Source organism: Coptis chinensis, chromosome 2, assembly GCF_015680905.1.
Source record: "Coptis chinensis isolate HL-2020 chromosome 2, ASM1568090v1, whole genome shotgun sequence".
Lineage (NCBI taxonomy): Eukaryota > Viridiplantae > Streptophyta > Magnoliopsida > Ranunculales > Ranunculaceae > Coptis > Coptis chinensis.
In genome coordinates, this window is record NC_141457.1 from 4478354 (window position 1) to 4495661 (window position 17308).

Genomic DNA, 17308 nt, shown 5'->3' on the forward strand with positions numbered 1-17308 from the left:
ATGACCCGAAGTTTTTGTGCCCAAAGAGGCTGTGAAATATGTGTATGAAAAGCCAGAGATGGCTATGATATTGTGGTATACTGATGGGAGAGAGGCACACAGAATGTGTGATTTGGCAAATGTGTGGAGTGCAAATCGTGGAGTAGGTACTAAAGGGTGGGTGTATAAGAAAAGTAATTGATTAAGTGATAAGAGAAATTTATTTGATGATGCAAGTGTGTTTTGGCTTACTTTTGAATACATATAGGATATGTACATATGTTATATACAAGTTCTAACTTTCTTTTGCGGGGGGTAGGACTTAATAATATTTTTTGCAGTGGACGCCGGTCCTACCCCTTATACAAATGTGCGGATACCGTAAGTGAAATTCAATTACTTAGATATTAAAAAAGGAGTTATTAGAATGAGTTTAATAAAATGGAGGTTAATAAAATGGAAGTTTTGCTTGGGAAGAAACTATCTTTGTTTGAGATGATGGAACTACTTGTCTTCAAAGTCGAGAATGATTAGGTTATGATAGATTTAAAGTGTTAGTTGGATAAGTAAAGTTTGAAATGTTTATATGTGGTTAGTCTACTCATACCAGCAAATTCCATTTTGTCAACCCATGTTTGCTTTATTTTGCAACGTGGGTGTGTTCTTGGGAACATAGGTGGAAGGCAGTGGAACCGCGGCGTGTGATTGGGATTTGTGCTTGGAGCGGTCCGTTAGTTTTCTTTTAGGTTTGATTTCTTTGTTGGAAGAATGTAATAACGTAGTTTACCTTTTTCATGGCATGAGGACATGGTAGTGATGAACTTTAATTGGAGAGTTTGTTTGATGTTTTATTTGGAATAATGTTATCTTAATAAAGAGATTTCGGATAATTATTGGGATTATTTTATTTTAAGTTGTTTCTTTTATGACATGGCTATTAGGGTTTGTATGTGTAGTATTCTCCGTCATAGTCTGGGTTTTTAAACAAGTGAACCTAGTGATGTTTGAGATAGTTATATTTCAAATATTCACTTTGTTATTGTTTAGAAATTCGGGCTGTGACATTTTGGTATCGGAGCCTAGGTTAGCTTAGTGTTGGAAAGTCTAAGTGATCCTCGGATGTGGAATATGGGTTATAGTGTTGAGAGTTTTGGATATATGTGAATATTAAAGGGAGTTTTGTTTGAACTGTAGATCATGGTTGAGACACGTAATGGTAATACCATCGGACTGCGGTGAACACTCCAGTCATTGGATGTCGAGTAATTGAATCGGTTTGTTGCGAGGCGCTTGAGAATAACCATCGGTTCAGTGGAGATCCTTTTGCTAAAGCTTAATAAGGAGTTTGGTACTCTTGGTGGGCGCCGATGCATCGGTGTTAGGAATGCGATTGCAGTGAGTCTTGGATTCAAAGTTGTGAAAATGTCTTTGAGCGCGATGCATGCTTTTATCGAGGTTCGAAGCGGGGAGTTAGCAGCTCACCAACTTGATGCTGCTAGGTTTTGGTGGCGAGCTCTCACCCCTAGTCGGACACTAGAACTTTGACTTGGGAAGACTTCAAGATTAGATTTGAGAGTAAGTTCATTCCTCGAGGCAATAAAAAGAGCGGTTGGCTCAACAGTTCTCTCCGAGTTGACTCAAGACGGAAGTCGGTGGACTGGGTATGTGACCAAGTTTAATGAGTTATCGAGGTTTGCTCCCTATCTTGTGGATACCGACAAGAAGAAAACCAAAAGTTCATACGTGGGTTAGAGAGTCACTTGTCCGCAAGTTGATTCCTTTGATGGGGACACTTTTGATCGTGTGTTGGACTTGGCCTTGAGATATGAGGAGCGAATGCAGCCCCTAAGAGAGTCGAGGGGAAGAGGAAGTTTGGTGAGATACCGGTTGTTGGTCCTAGGCCTTTTGAGAGCAAAACCCGAATCGGTTTAGGCCTTATGATGTACCCTCGGAGGGTTCCGTTTGAGAGACCACCATCGGGGGTTTCGGGGAGGATTTCATCGCCGGGGTGTATTCCGACCCCGGGGAGGATTTCATCGGAGGGGTGGTTATAGGCCACCGGGCGACTGGAGGCTTTAGACCTCGGGGGGAATCGATGGCGAGGCAAGGTCCCCCCTTCGTGGTCGAAGCCCCTCTTCCGTGATCGACCAAGCATCATTACTTTTACCCGCACGGCACCAATGCTCGAGCCATAGTTCTGTTGAAAGGGCTTCTTTGGGAGTGTAAGCAAGTGGGGCATTTATCTCGTTATTGCCCTACCAAGCGGGGAAACCAGTGAGCAGAGCACCAAAGACCGATCACTCGTCTTTAGAGCCTATGCAGCTATGCCAAGACACAGGAATGTTGAAGGTACCTTTAGTTCATCTCGGTTTACATTTGAGTTTTGTTTGATTGGTGCTTCACATTCCTTTATATCTCGTCGGTATGTTGAGAAAGAAAGTTTTAAAACTACCCCTTTACCTAAGCCTTTGTGTGTTGAGACACCGTTAGGAGGTTCTCATTACCTTGTATGACGAAAGTGCAAAGGTTTTAAGTTATGTTTCTTAGAACGCGTGTCTTTATGGTAGACGATCGTTTTGGGGTTTGAGGGTTTCCATTTCATACTTGGTATGGACCTGGTTGTCACGTTATCATGTTACCTTGGATTGTGCGAGGAGGGAGGTTATAGTGAATACACCTGGCATGCCGAGGTTGATTCACACCTGTGTTAGTAAGGAGGACTCAGTGATGTCTAGCTTCCTGTGCTCTATAGAGATACCCACGAGGGATATCAGCGATGTGGAAGTAGTGAGAGACTTCGAAGATGTTTTTCGGGGAGATTCCGGGTTGCCACCCAAGAGGGAGGTGGAGTTTCGTATAGACTTGTTACCGGGGACTGCACCAGTTTCAAAGTCGGCTTACAGGTTGGCACCTAAGCTTTTGGACGAAATGAAAGTGCAAGTCTAGGAATTACTCAAGAAGGGGTAAGAGTTTAATGTTTAGTGATTTTGTTTTTGGCTTAACCATATCTTTTGAGTATATGGGTTTGAATCTTTTAAGGTGTGTATGACCAGGTTCATACGACCGAGCAACTCACCATGGGGTGCGCCTGCTATTTTTGTTTCCAAGAAGGATGGTACTTTGAGGATGTGTATTGACTTCAGGGATTTAAACCAGGTGACTATAAAAAATAAGTATCCGCTTCCTAGGATTGATGACTTGTTGGATCAGTTGAAAGGGGCTAAGATATTTTCGAAGTTTGATTTAAGGACTGGTTATTATCAGATGGGAGTTGAAGAGAAGAGTATTCCTTTGACTGCATTTAGAACTCGTTATGGGTTGTATGAGTTTTCTGTGATGCCTTTTGGGTTGACGAATGCACCTGCATTCTTTATGGACCTGATGAATCGTATATTCAGGCCCTATTTGGATAAATTTGTGATTGTTTTCATTGATGATATTTTAGTGTATTCACAGAACACAGAAGAACATAAGATGCATTTGAAGACAGTGATGCAGACGTTCCGGGAACATAAGTTGTATGCTAAGTTTAGCAAGTGCCATTTTTGGGAAAAAGAAATTCGTTTCTTGGGACATGTGGTATCTAGTGAAGGGATTGCTGTAGACCCTGAAAAGGTTGCTGCAGTGAAAGAATAGAAACAACCAACCACTGTCACGGAGATTAGAAGTTTCTTGGGGTTAGCTGGATATTATCGGAGATTTATTGAGAAGTTCTCACTTATTGCAGCTCCGCTCACCAAGTTAACTAGGAAAGATGTGAAGTTTATGTGGACTAATGATTGTGAGAAAGCTTTCCTAGAATTGAAACAGAGGTTGACAACATCTCCAATTCTAGTAATCCCGACTAGAGGCGGAAAGCTAGTGGTTTTTACAGATGCTAGTGGAACTGGTTTGGGTTGTGTGTTAATGCAAGACCAGAAGGTGGTGTCGTATGCTTCACGACAGTTGAAGATACACGAGAGACGTTATCCTACTCATGACCTGGAGTTAGCGGCAGTGGTTTTTGCTTTGAAGGTGTGGAGACATTATTTATATGGTGAGAAGTTCGAGCTTTACACAGATCACAAGAGTTTGAAGTATCTGTATTCACAGAAGGAGTTGAATATGAGACAGCAGAGATGGATGGAGTTCATAAGTAGTTATGACTTCGAGATTCAGTATCACCCAGGCAAGGGCAATGTAGTGGCGGATGCACTTAGTCGATTGCCTGGTGTTTTGACCACTCTTATGGTGCAAGAGTGGAAGAGTTTAGAGACTATAGCAGCTTATGATGTCCGGACTACACCAGATACAGATGAGGGGTATATATGCAGTTTGGAGGTTAGGCCGGTGATTTTCAGTAGAGTGATTGCCATGCAACACAGAGACCGATTTCTTTTGAGTCGGTTGGATGATCTGGTTATTGATATTTTAGATGATTGTCCGCCCGATTAGGCGTGGATTCCGATGGAGGATTGAGATTCCATGAGAGATTATGTGTACCCGGATGATGCAGAGTTAAAGAAGGAAATATTATATGAAGCTCATCGTTCTCGATTTACAATTCATCCTGGAGGAACGAAGATGTACCAAGACTTGAAGAGGACCTTTTGGTGGGAAGGAATGAAAAGAGATGTCGGAGAATATATTTCTCAGTGTTTAACTTGTCAGCAGGTTAAGGCAGAGCATCAGAGGCCTTCTGGATTATTGCAGCCATTAGAGATACCGATGTGGAAATGGGAGCACATTTCTATGGATTTCATTGATGGTTTGCCTAAGTCTCGGAGAGGTAATGAATCTATTTGGGTTATTGTTGATCGTCTAACGAAATCTGCTCATTTCATCCCTATTGACGTGCGTAGAAATACAGATAAGTTAGTTTCCTTGTACATTCGGGAAGTGGTCAAGTTACATGGGATTCCAGTGAGTATTGTTTCAGATCGAGATCCTTTGTTCACTTCCGAGTTTTGGAAGAGTTTTCAGCGTGCTATGGGCACTAGTTTGGCGATGAGTACTGCTTATCATCCTCAGACAGATGGACAGACGGAGAGGGTGAATCAGATATTATAAGATATGTTACGGTCTTGTGTAATGGATTTTGGTGGAGGATGGGAGGAGCATTTACCTTTGGTGGAGTTTGCATATAATAACAGTTTCCAGTCGAGCATCGGTATGGCACCCTTTGAGGCTTTGTATGGGCGTCCATGTCGATCACCTGCTTGTTGGGCAGATGTGGGAGACCGAGTATTGCTTGGGCCTGAGATAGTGAGAGAGACATCTGAGCAGATTAAAGTCATTAGAGAAAGGATTAAGACAGCACAGAGTAGGCAGAAAAGTTATGCAGATTTGAAGAGGAAACGGGTAGAGTTTTCTGTAGGCGATTTTGTGTTTTTGAAGGTTTCCCCTATGAGAGGAGTTATGAGGTTTGGCATGAAAGGGAAGTTGAGTCCATGATATATTGGACCATATGAGATAGTAGCCTCCATTGGTAGTTTGGCGTATCGTCTTGCTTTGCCGCCTAACTTAGCGATGATTCATGATGTCTTCCACGTGTCTATGCTACGGAAATGTGTGAAAGATCCTACTGAGGTTGTCCAGCCAGCAGAGCTAGAGTTGAACGATGATGTAACTTTTACAGTGAGGCCTATCATGATAGTAGATAGGGATGTGAAACACCTTAGGAGGAGGATTGTAAACTTGGTAAAAGTGCAGTGGAGTGAAAGGGAAAATGACGTGACCTGGGAACTTGAAGATAAGATAAGGCAGATGCACCCTGAGCTCTTCTCTGACACTCTACCTTGAATCTCGGGACGAGATCCTTTTAAGGTGTGTATATTATAACACCCCGTCTTTTATTTGCATTTCCTATAATAATATTAATAGTAATAATAATAATAATAATGTAAATAGAAAACAGAAATAGGATATCCAGTAGTTTTGGAAAAAAAAGCCCGTAAGTAAGTAGATAGGTTTAAAACCCTGGTTTTTCGGAGAGGTTTGAAAAACTAGAAAATAAGGGTTTCTCACGTAGAGTTTTGAGGAAAGAAAAAAAAAAGGTGAGAGTTTTACTGAGAGAAAAAAAGGGGTTTTGAACGAGGAAGATTATCGTTCGCGCGGATGATGAGATCGACGGGGTTTCGATTTCGGGGATTTTTCGGGCCGCTCGGGTTTTAACAGTGAGTAGTCTTTTTTATTTCTATTTCACCTCACCTTGAGTTTTACAGTTTTAATGGTACGAAGAAAAACTTAGTTTTCCACTTAGTATTTTTATTCTCAGATATTCTTCCGTTGTTGTTTTCTGTCGAATTGATAAACATGGTAATCATATTGATTTGCGAGACTATGAAATGGTATTGGTAAAGTTTTGTGTGCTGTTCATGGCGGCTTATGCCCAACAGCAGAAATCGTCTAGGATTTCGTTTGGACTCTTTTATGGTGGTATTGAAATTGTATGGTAGTTGTTTTGGGTTGTAAGGAGATTGATTGTCGCGAGGGATTGAGTGTAGATTCGTGGGGAGGGCTGTGAGTGCTGTGGAAAGCTCCAAGCAGCCATTAATAGTTTGGACTGCTTTCCCGATATATATCGGAATTTTCCCGATATATATCGGAATTTTCGATATAAAACTTTATATCGCCGATATAATCGATATTTCCGATATAATCGATATATATCGGTTGACTTTTTGACCATTTTAAAATATAAATTCGATATTTCCAATATATTTCTGATATATATTCGATATTTTTGATATTATATTTCCGATATATTCGATATTTTAAATAGTTTGGACTGGTTACCAAAAAAATAGATATATCCGAAATATCCGATATATATCGGTTTTTGGGTACACCAATATATTCATCGATATCGATATTTTGGGCCTTGCACCCAAGTGCCCGATTGATGAACAATTAGTCAGGGCCCATTAAAAGCCCATAAATTGATTAGCACATAAAATAAAAAAATACAATTAAAAAAATGGGGATGCAGGGATTCGAACCCTGAATTTCCAGTCCTAAAGTTGGAAGCACAGGCAGGCTATAAGGCATATAATCAGCAGTATTTTGTGCAACATCCCCGTTTATTTCCTCTAGATTAATTCTATTTAAGCTTTGTGGGTTCTATTTCTGATTCTTCAGCGCTCAAACTGCCTGTGCTCAATGTACTAAGCGAAAACTTGTGCTCAACGTACTTCAGAGTTTAGCGAAAACTGTGTGATGAAAATATTATAAGAGGGAATACTTAATGTACTAAGTGTGTACTCAATGTACTTCAGACTAAATTGTTTCTTGCTCTATTCATCACATAGACATGGAAACAGAACATTAAGGTTATATGTGGCAGCATGAACACATTTATGTATTATTGTGCAACAGAAGCGATAACAACTACAAATGGCGATAACAATTTGAGAGAGGTGATGAATAGCAAATAAACAAAGTAAACAAAGTATCAACTATGCAAGAAATAATCAACCAAGTAGCAGAGACACAAAGATTTATGTGGTTTGGCTTACGCCTGCCTAATTCACAACCAAATGAGAAGCTTCAAATTGAGAGAATCAAATACTGTTATACACTCACCTTGTTCAATAGAACACCCAAAGCCCCCTTTTTAGAAGAACTTACAAGTTACAAATCTCTCATCAATCTTAGGTTAAAACCCTAATTTTGTTTTTATAGTGTAGCTGAAATTTCGGAAGAATACAAAATTTTGGCTCATTTTGACATATGGCTGCCAAAATATCAGTTCCAAGATGCCATCCCAACAATTCTCCACCTCGGCAAGAATTTCTCAAATTCGAGCTGATCAATCCCTTACACCCAACCAAACAAACAAATGTCCCGAAGAACCAACAAGCAAATGTCCCGAAGAACCAACAAGCAAATGTCCCGAAGGACCAACAATAGCTGCACAACATAATGGTTGCCTATGTACCCTCTAAACAGGATCAAGCCAATCAGTAGTTCACATATGCTCATAAGAGCCAAATCATCTCAAATGAAGGATACGAATAAAGTCCAAACAATGGTAGAACTTGACTCCATAAACCACTTTGGCTAACATATGATAAACACATAAAAGTGTAGTTTAAACCTCTTAATAGTATTCTATTTAGGCCAATTATGTTTATAATAAATAAGGGTTAATAATGTTTATGTGTTTTTGTGTATTTCAGGTCTTAAAGCTGTTTATGTGCTTAAAGATGTCATTTTGCGTGGAAAACGAGTCAAGATGATTGCTAGAAGAGTTCTTTGTTTAAAACCCAAGAATTAAGAAGAATAAGCCTTTTCAAGCCTAGTCAAAGCTGGAAAGTCAAAGTCAATCCGGGTATTACATGAGTCAAGTGTTTATACCAAGGCCCAAAATATCGAATCCGGTGAATATTTCGATGTACCCAAAAACTGATATATATCGGATATATCAAAAATATCAGAGATATCTATTTTTTTGTTGACTAGTCAAAATTTTGTTTTGTATGTCGATATATCAGAAGTATCATCGATTATATAAAAAATATCGTCAATATATCGGTCAAAGTCAACAATATTTGGTCAAAGTCAACAATATTGATCAAAGTCAACAATTTATATCGGATGTATCGTATATATCGGTCGATATATATCGTTATATCGGAAATTAGGTTGATATATATCGTTATATCAGAAATTACGATATATATCGGGAAAAAAATAATTCAATATTCAGTTGAGATATATCAAATATTTTCATATCGGTGTACCAAAAAAACGATATATATCGGCGATATCTCATATATATCGGAGATATTTTGGGCCTTGGTTTATACAACATCAATACAGCCTCCAAAACACGAACACCTCTAAAATTCCACTGTGTTAGTGTCGGTCACGGACATGGACACGACACATGTGTGTCCCACGTGCTAGGGTATTTTGGACACGGCATGGACGCGGACATGACTTATATACAGTGTTCTAAAAGACACTAGGTAGTAGCTGGATGGTGGGAAAATGCCTAGTTCATTTTCGACCAACAGTTTGTTCCATATATAGCTTCCCTTCATTGTCATTTTCTTAACCTAATATTGCTAATAATCACGAATCAGTACCAAAAAAAAACAAGAGGAATTATGAAATGATATTTTTCACAAATGTGAAGTAGAAATTGTATGGTTTTAAACAACAAAGGGATCCACTTGGCGCATGGAGAAATCGTTGTGGTGTGAATTAAATCTCAATTAGTAGAGTATACCATAATTAACATGGACATTTAAAATGGACCAACCTTTTTTCTACCATGAAATACCCTTCATAAAATATTAAAATCAATTATTCAATGCTTTTAAGAAGGACTACTTAGTCATTTCAAATTTTACTACCATCTATACTCTTAAGATTATATAGTAACTTAAGGACGTATGTATAAATTCAGGTGGAAAATCAACTATACGCCCCTATTCAATTGTTCGCGACTTACCCAGCATTCATTGTCCAAATAAATACCTTTTATGAAATTAAAATCGAGAAACCAACCGTCTCTCTTCCACATTACGACTTCCCCTCTTTTGCAAACAGAAAATGAAATAATATCAGCCATCGCTCTCTCTCTCTTCCAATTGAGTTCTCCCACAAATAATCGAACGTCTCAACCAAGCCTTCAGTCAAGACAATTCAGGTAGGCCTTTTTGTTTCCAAACACTAAATCCGGATATCCTTGAGACTCTGTTCCTCTGATTGGGTTTCTTCTGTCAATCAAAGATAGTACATTTATCAAGTCTTTCCGTCTGCTTTTCTTCTTTCTTATTATCATCCTATTAATTCTTATCTTCGTGTTGCTTTAGTTTCCAGTTACATCTAACTTTTGCAGAAATTGAAATTTGATAAAGGCATATAGCTGAGTAAATAGATCTCAATTGTTGGTTTTATGTCCTCTCCCTTTGTTTCAAATTCTATTTGAAGTCTTTCTTGTGGAGTTGGGAGTTTTGAGAGTTATCCATATATCATTATTTAGAATTTTAAAGTAGTCGTTATGCATACGATTCGATAACATTCAATCAGAATGGACATCTTTGTTATTCGATATTTAACTTCGAAATATCGTCACATTCAAAGCGCCGGGGATGGACCTTTGGGATGGGAATGGTCAAAGAAGGAAGTGATCCGGAGCATGGCGGGAGCCCAAGCCCAAGCGGGGGGATTGTTCAAGGTTCAAAGGAAATGTTCCCCATTGCTTTGTTTACGCAAACCATTTGTCGTGGATTTCTTGCCGGGAACCCCTTACAACCAACAAGGTTGCCAATTCTTTGCAAAGGGGAGTGATAACTTCATGGATCGGGATCGTGACAATGCAATAAGCTCGTTCCAAATCAGTGTAGGTTCTGCAGGAACCACAAACAAGACTGTTAGGGCACCAAAGCATTTCACGCTGAAGGTTCCTGGGCCTGGATACACGTGAAAAAACAAAGCTTGTTAAACCGAGTCAATTTGTCTCACCAGATAAAAGAAGAGTCACTCAAGCTGTGTGTAAGTTACTTGCTAAAACTTTTAAAATTACCTTATAGAAATCTAAATCCGGATATCCTTGAGACTCTGTTCCTCTGATTGGGTTTCTTCTGGCAATCAAAGATAGTACATTTATCTGATAATACCAAATATTCATTTTTTAAGTTGTAGATTTCAGTCGCATCAGATTTGTGTATGTGTTTATAATTGAATGCCAATTCTGTGAATGTGGAGATATACTTCTCATTCTCATCAATTAGCCTATATAAATTTTGATTTGTTTGACTAATCGCTTCATAAAATGAGGTCTTGCGGTTTAATGAGGTTAGCTACTTTGTGTATGATTTTATTTGTTTCTCTGTTTGTGATTTAAACTTAAAAAGGTCATGTTGACGTATCATTTTCTTTTTTGTTCCTTCTCTTGCAAAATAAACTAATTCAAAGCATAAAATTTCAAACATGCGATCAATTTGACATCCGTGCTCTTATACATGTTATAATTATTTGGTTCTCGAACTTTTTCACGCCGATAACTCATCCCCACATTTTTATTGTTAAGATATTATTGCTTTAGACATGTATTCTCTGTCGGCGGTATCTCGTCTTTGGAAATTGAAACTAATTAATTTGTTATTACACATTTTATTTCAGGTAAGAAACCATCTCCTATGTGGGACAGATTGGTATTTAATAAGATAAGGGCAAAGTTAGGTGGAAGGGTCCGATACTCCGATGTATGATTTCGGGCTCTGCGCCTTTGTCTCCTGACGTCATGGACTTTTTGAGGGTGTAAGTTAATGCAAATGTGCTCAGAATACATACATCTAATATATTTTTTCCACCTTTGGTCACTTGGAGTATTTGTTGTTTCATAATTAACTTTATGAATCGCTTCCCAGATGCTTTGGTTGTAGCATTCTTGAAGGATATGGAATGACCTGAAACTAGGCGTGTTATAAGCTCAATGGGCCGAGGCTGATACGTTATCTGGTCATGTTGGTTCTCCTATTCCCGCTTGTGGTAAGCTGTTGTTTTATAACTTATTAATCAGGTTTCTTATTTCTTGGTTCTTCAGTTCCAATGCAGTTCGTAACTCAATGATAAAACTGATGTGCATGTTCTAGGTTGATTCATTACATGGGTTAAAAACATGGCATTTTTCTTTAGTTTTTTTTTTCTTGGTATGACTATTGACTGAAATGGCAATTGATAAAGGATGTCATATAATCACATTGTGTTTAACGAAGTCTTTCTATGCATTTTTTTTCGTTCTTACAATAAATTTCTTTATCACTCATTACATAAATTTTTATTTATTTCAAAAGAAATTGCAAGTACTATATTAAGGGGCTTTTTATCTTGATTGTAAAGACATATTATAACTTATTATAATCTTACTTCTATTTAAATAATTCCTCCACCAACTGTGTTTTTTACACTACATTGACATTTTTTTCCCAATTTTTTCCTCTTTATTTTCTTGATATTACAATACCCAAAACGGAATACAATCAGTAAATTGAATTTCAGATAAGAGTAAATATGTAATTCCACGGTTGGTGTTCACAGTAGTCTTATTGGTCCACCTTTGGGTTGTATTTCAGTAGTTGCCTATTTCTATTCTTTTTTCTATCTGATTTTCATCGATATAGTTATCATTCATTATATTGAGAGTGTCAATGGCAACATGGTATTTAAGATAATAGAGTATTGATGCTTGGTAATCAAAAAAAATTGATTGACGATGGTGGTTTGAGTTCAAGGAAGGTTATAAATTCACTTGGAGTGATTCACCTAAAAGCCCTTTCAAAGCCATTTCTTGGCCTACCACATAGGATATATAACACTTGGCCTTTACTATGTTATTGATCATATCAATGTGCAATGTGAAATTTGTCTATGCTCTTGGTTATATCAATGTGTAATGTGTAATGTGAAATTTGTTTATGCTTTTGGCATCTACGGTCACATCTCAATGATGCATCAATTAGAAAAGGCTAGGGTTATTCAATTACAAATCAATAAATCTATTTTATGGTGTGTTGCAATAATGTTAATTTCCAAATATAGTTATATTTTGTATTGATTTATGAACGAACTTTCCTTTACAATAATCTTGCAGCTGCGATATACTTAAATGATCCTAACACGAAGTTGGTTTTTGAGAAACTTATAGTCTATCATTGTCTTCATTTTCTTTGGGGCTTGGTTTAGAGTATCTACTACTCCCTTTTCCATAGCATAGTTGTTACTGGTGGTAAATGATAGTTCAATATATTTTTGCTTAATCGCTACTTTATTTGTTTAAGTCAAATTAGAAACAAAATGGTATAAGGTGGAAAAGGGCTTTAGTAGAAGCTAGGTGCTCAACAAATGAATCGAATGGTGTTTTTATTTGTGCCCAGTACTTTGCATACCATTGATTGGTGTGAGTTTATGGTTTCTGTCAAATTGCAAATACTTTCTTCTTTCTCTTTAAGAAAATGTGTGGTATGCCTTGGTATTTTTCTGCTTTTGTTAATATATGGTAGCCATATTGTCCTTAAATGAAACTATTGGTTAGTACTTTAATTAGGAGTAATTGGTCATTTCATGTGCTGGTGAATAAAAAAAATCAAAACCACGCCATTATTTCAATTGTACGCCACCATAAATGCATTCAATTAGGCATTTAATTAAGCAATTTAATTTATTAGCCGTTGAAAAAAAACGAAAAGACCTTAAACTTCGCTCTCACCAACGAAGGGTTGCTCTCCTCTTTTCAATATTCCATATGATTATTTAGTTTTTATTTCATGAATGCAACTGATTATTCACCTTGGTGAGTTGATTTCGGATTTTTGGGAGAGCCAAACGCTAGACACAAAATAAGGTTCAATCTTGAAATAAATCATGCGCTTGATGATGTACTATTACAGTTTATAGTCAGTCAATCACTCTAACTTAATAAAGATAAAGATAAGGAAGAGTAGGGATCACTACACAATGAAAGACCGAGATCACCCTACTTACCGTATGATAAATCCATAAGGATGCATAAGTTATTCTCTTTTTAAGTTAACTTTAATTGTGTTATAAATAATCATATAATTTATGTTTTGATTTTTCCTTTTTTACGGTTTACACTTCGAATATTCATTTCAAGGATTGTTCCAATTTCAGGTTACTACTGTCTCATCAAGTGCAATTTGCAACTTCTTATTTAAAATGCAAAGGTACGGTCTTCTGCCTAAATTATTTCTATTTTTTTATTGAATTTTTGGCCTTTCAACATATGTTGTTGAGATACTACTGACCATTTCAGTTAGTTAAATGCGTTATCTTTTTTTTTTTTTTTTTTTTTTTGTAATCACCAGTTTAACTTTTACTGTTCACTTTAGGCAAAAATAAATTTCCACACACCAAATTGTTGTGTAGCCTTCTGTATATAGTTTTTTTTGGAATTTATGTTGGTAATCACGAACTATTTGATTAAATGCTTATTTGATGTTTATGTTTGTTCTACTTTAATATTTTTTGTTCTATAATCATTGTATTAGGTTTACATTTTGAGGATAGTGCCATGGATTTTGTATTATAATGTACTGTCCTATGAATTTGGCACTCATATGTCTTTCTATCTATTTTTATACACCGTTATCAAAATTTTAATAAGGTTTCATGTGTCACACTACATGGAAGGAGTAAATAGCATTATCAGTCATCCTGACTTCCTTATATGTCATTTCAAATGAACACAATATTGTCTGTAGCATCACCTGTAAAACAACTTGTGGTATGCATACTATCAGAACCAAATGGTGTCGCTTTTCATGTACACCGGTTGCTGAATTCTTTTCTGCACATGATTGGATCCACAATAGTCATGCAAGGTCATTTTTTCTCCATTCCCATACTAACATGCATGTGACCTACTAACACAATAAGAGTTTTTTTGGTTAATCAATTGGAATGGGTAGTCAATCAGTCCTGTCATACTAAGAGTTGTTAATTAGTATGGGTGAATTGGCTTCCATTTCAAGATTAGCTTGCATTTCTCTATTTTTTTACTAGGGGATTAGTTTGGATTTCAACATTCTTTTACATGGATTCATGTACCAACGGGGTACTTACTTGAACATAGGCTACTATACTTATTTCAGTTTTAGGATCCAAAGATTTTTGTAGCATATATACTTGATAAACTTTTTTTTTTTTTTTTTTTTTTGTTTGTGTTTCAGGCGTCTTTGATTGCGAATCCTTTCTAAGACAGAATGAACCATTGTATTATCATTCCAATTAATTTCAAAGGCGTAAACGGTCAGTATCTATCGGTTATATGCGCTTTTACAATTAAGATTTTACTTATTTTGTTTGTATGCAAAAAAGGTAAAGGATTGTTGTAATTAAGTTGCAACTTTGGTATCATGTCAAGTATAAGGTGGAGAAGTACAGTTCACTAGAATTGTCCTAGCACGTATGGCCTGTCGCGGAGGAATCTAGATTAGCCTATGTGTGCTTGCTTATATGCATATCCTTAACGGACCTTATATTACTTTTAGTATCAAAGGAGGTGATGTTTTAGATGAGGATGGGAATACACTGGTCGAAATTACTTTTATAATTGAGGAAGCCGTCGATTAAGCAAGCTTTTAAGTTATAAAATCTGGGTATATATTTGAGAGGCGTGAAACGCAGTTGTGGGAAGCGGCTAAGCTATAAGATTTGAATGTATAATTAATTTTATTAGCTCTTAACCTTGGTCTTAGTGAATTGGAATTAGTCTTAATTGTTCAAAATTGATTGTGTTATGAATTCCACTTTCCCAGATATGTAAATCGTGAGATGAATTTGTTAGTCAAAAAAATATGGTGAACATTGTAATACCAATAGGCTTTGTGTTAAATCTGGGTCAGAAGTGGAAGCAGTTAAGAACCAACTGCTCAAGAAATCTCTTTAAATTTCACAAGACACACCTCCACTCCACTATTCATTTCCAAATTATGATTTTTGTTTTTGTTTTTGTTTTTACTGAATGGGTATACGAGTATGAGAAAAATGTAGTTCCAGTATGCAAAAAAAATAAACCCTTTTCGCTTTTTCATGAATTTAGTATGTTTACTATTGTGTTTATTATTCGTATAATTAATTTCTTTGAATCTAATACTCGCCAAAGCTATATTTTATTTATATTTTTTTTTCCATTGGTTGGATTACAAATGAAAGTTGTAAAAGTGATATGTGGTTATCATAATATCGAGGGAAAACTCTGTTGTCTGATATGGCAGATCAAGGAATTAAGCCTAGCAATGTGACATATAACACTCTCATTGATGCCTATGGACGAGCAGGCAAGTATCCTGGCAGGATTCTTTTTTTTTTTTTTTTTTTTTATCTTTTGTATTAGTCTGTGTAGTCTCGAGCTTTTTGCTTTCTTAAAGTTCAAGTGATTTGGTGTATTGATTTTGTTGTTTATTTTGTTAAAATATATGGGGAGATGGAATCAACACTCATGGAGATGCTCCGTGAGCGGGAATGTGAGCCTGATGTATGGACCATAAACACAACACTAAGAGCCTTTGGTGGCAGTGGGCAGATCGAAACAATGGAGAGTTGTTACGAGAAGTTCCAGAACTCCGGTATCTGTCCTGACATTAAGACATTCAATATACTTTTGTATTCCTATGGGAAGGCTGGGAGCTATGAGAAAATGAGTGTTGTGATGGAGTACATGCAGAAGTACTACTTCTCATGGACAATTGTGACCTACAATGTGGTTATAGATGCATTCGGGAGGGCTGGGGATCTGAAGTAGATGGAGTACCTGTTCAGGTTGATGCGAAGTGAGAAAATCAAACCCAACTGCATCACGTTGAGCTCTCTTGTAAAGGCATATGGGAGCAGGATCTGCAGAGAATTGAAGATTGGAAGCGTATTAAGGTTCATTGAGAACTCAGATGTAACGTTAGATACTACATTTTTCAATTGTCTGCTTGATGCATATGGGCGAATGGGTTGCCTCGCAGAGATGAAAGAGGCATCGAAAATGATGATAGAGAGGTTGTAAAGCCGGCAGAATTACCTGCAGCACCATGATCAAAGCTTATGCTAGCAATGGTATCACCAGCCGAGCTAAGGAACTTGAGGATATGATTAACAAGGGGAAAAGCGACTCAAGAGAAACTGGGGTAGCTTGATTTCTGGTATATGCATCTTGCTTTCACTTGCAAGGTTGGTTAAGAGGCACAAATTGATGGATTTGAAGTCTCACAATACAGCCTGAGTAGCTACATACAAATGAATAACTTGCAGGAATCTTCTCAGGAAGTTTCTGTAGAGGCATAAGCGCAATTTTCACTTCCACTACTGACTACTCTCAGGAATTAGCATAGATTATGTATCAACCTGACAACCTGAGTGCCAACGGCATATTTTTTGTATGTATTATAATGAATTTGAAATGTACCAGGTAGATAAAAGGCCAACAACTGTACCAAGTATTCTGTCAGATAAATATATAATTTGTTATAGAAAAGGCTACAACTACTTAACAAAGCTGGTTCAATTAAGTAGATGTTGTTAGATTCATTTCTGTTTCCTCTTGATAACTATGTTCATATTATCTTCAATAAGTTTTGTGTATTGTTCATGTGCAGAGCACGTGTATTTTGCTAGTAATCTATAATACAAGTTTCCTTTTAGCTCTAAGTTAGTAAAGTAATAATTAGACATACAAACAAAACAAAAAATCCTACCTTCAAACATGAGAAAAGAAAACTTACCAAGAAAGTTTTTTTTTTGGGTACCACCACCACCACCCACCCACCCCTTTTTTTGGGTTAACTGTATTACCCCCTAGATGGGAAATTAGGGTTTTCCCCAAATA

The 17308-nt window shown here is 37.0% G+C and overlaps 1 pseudogene; it reads left to right on the forward strand.

Moving 5' to 3' along the window:
* The first annotated feature begins 15860 nt into the window (after positions 1–15860).
* LOC147514454 (uncharacterized) lies at positions 15861–17006 on the forward strand (annotated as a pseudogene).
* The last annotated feature ends 302 nt before the right edge of the window (positions 17007–17308 follow it).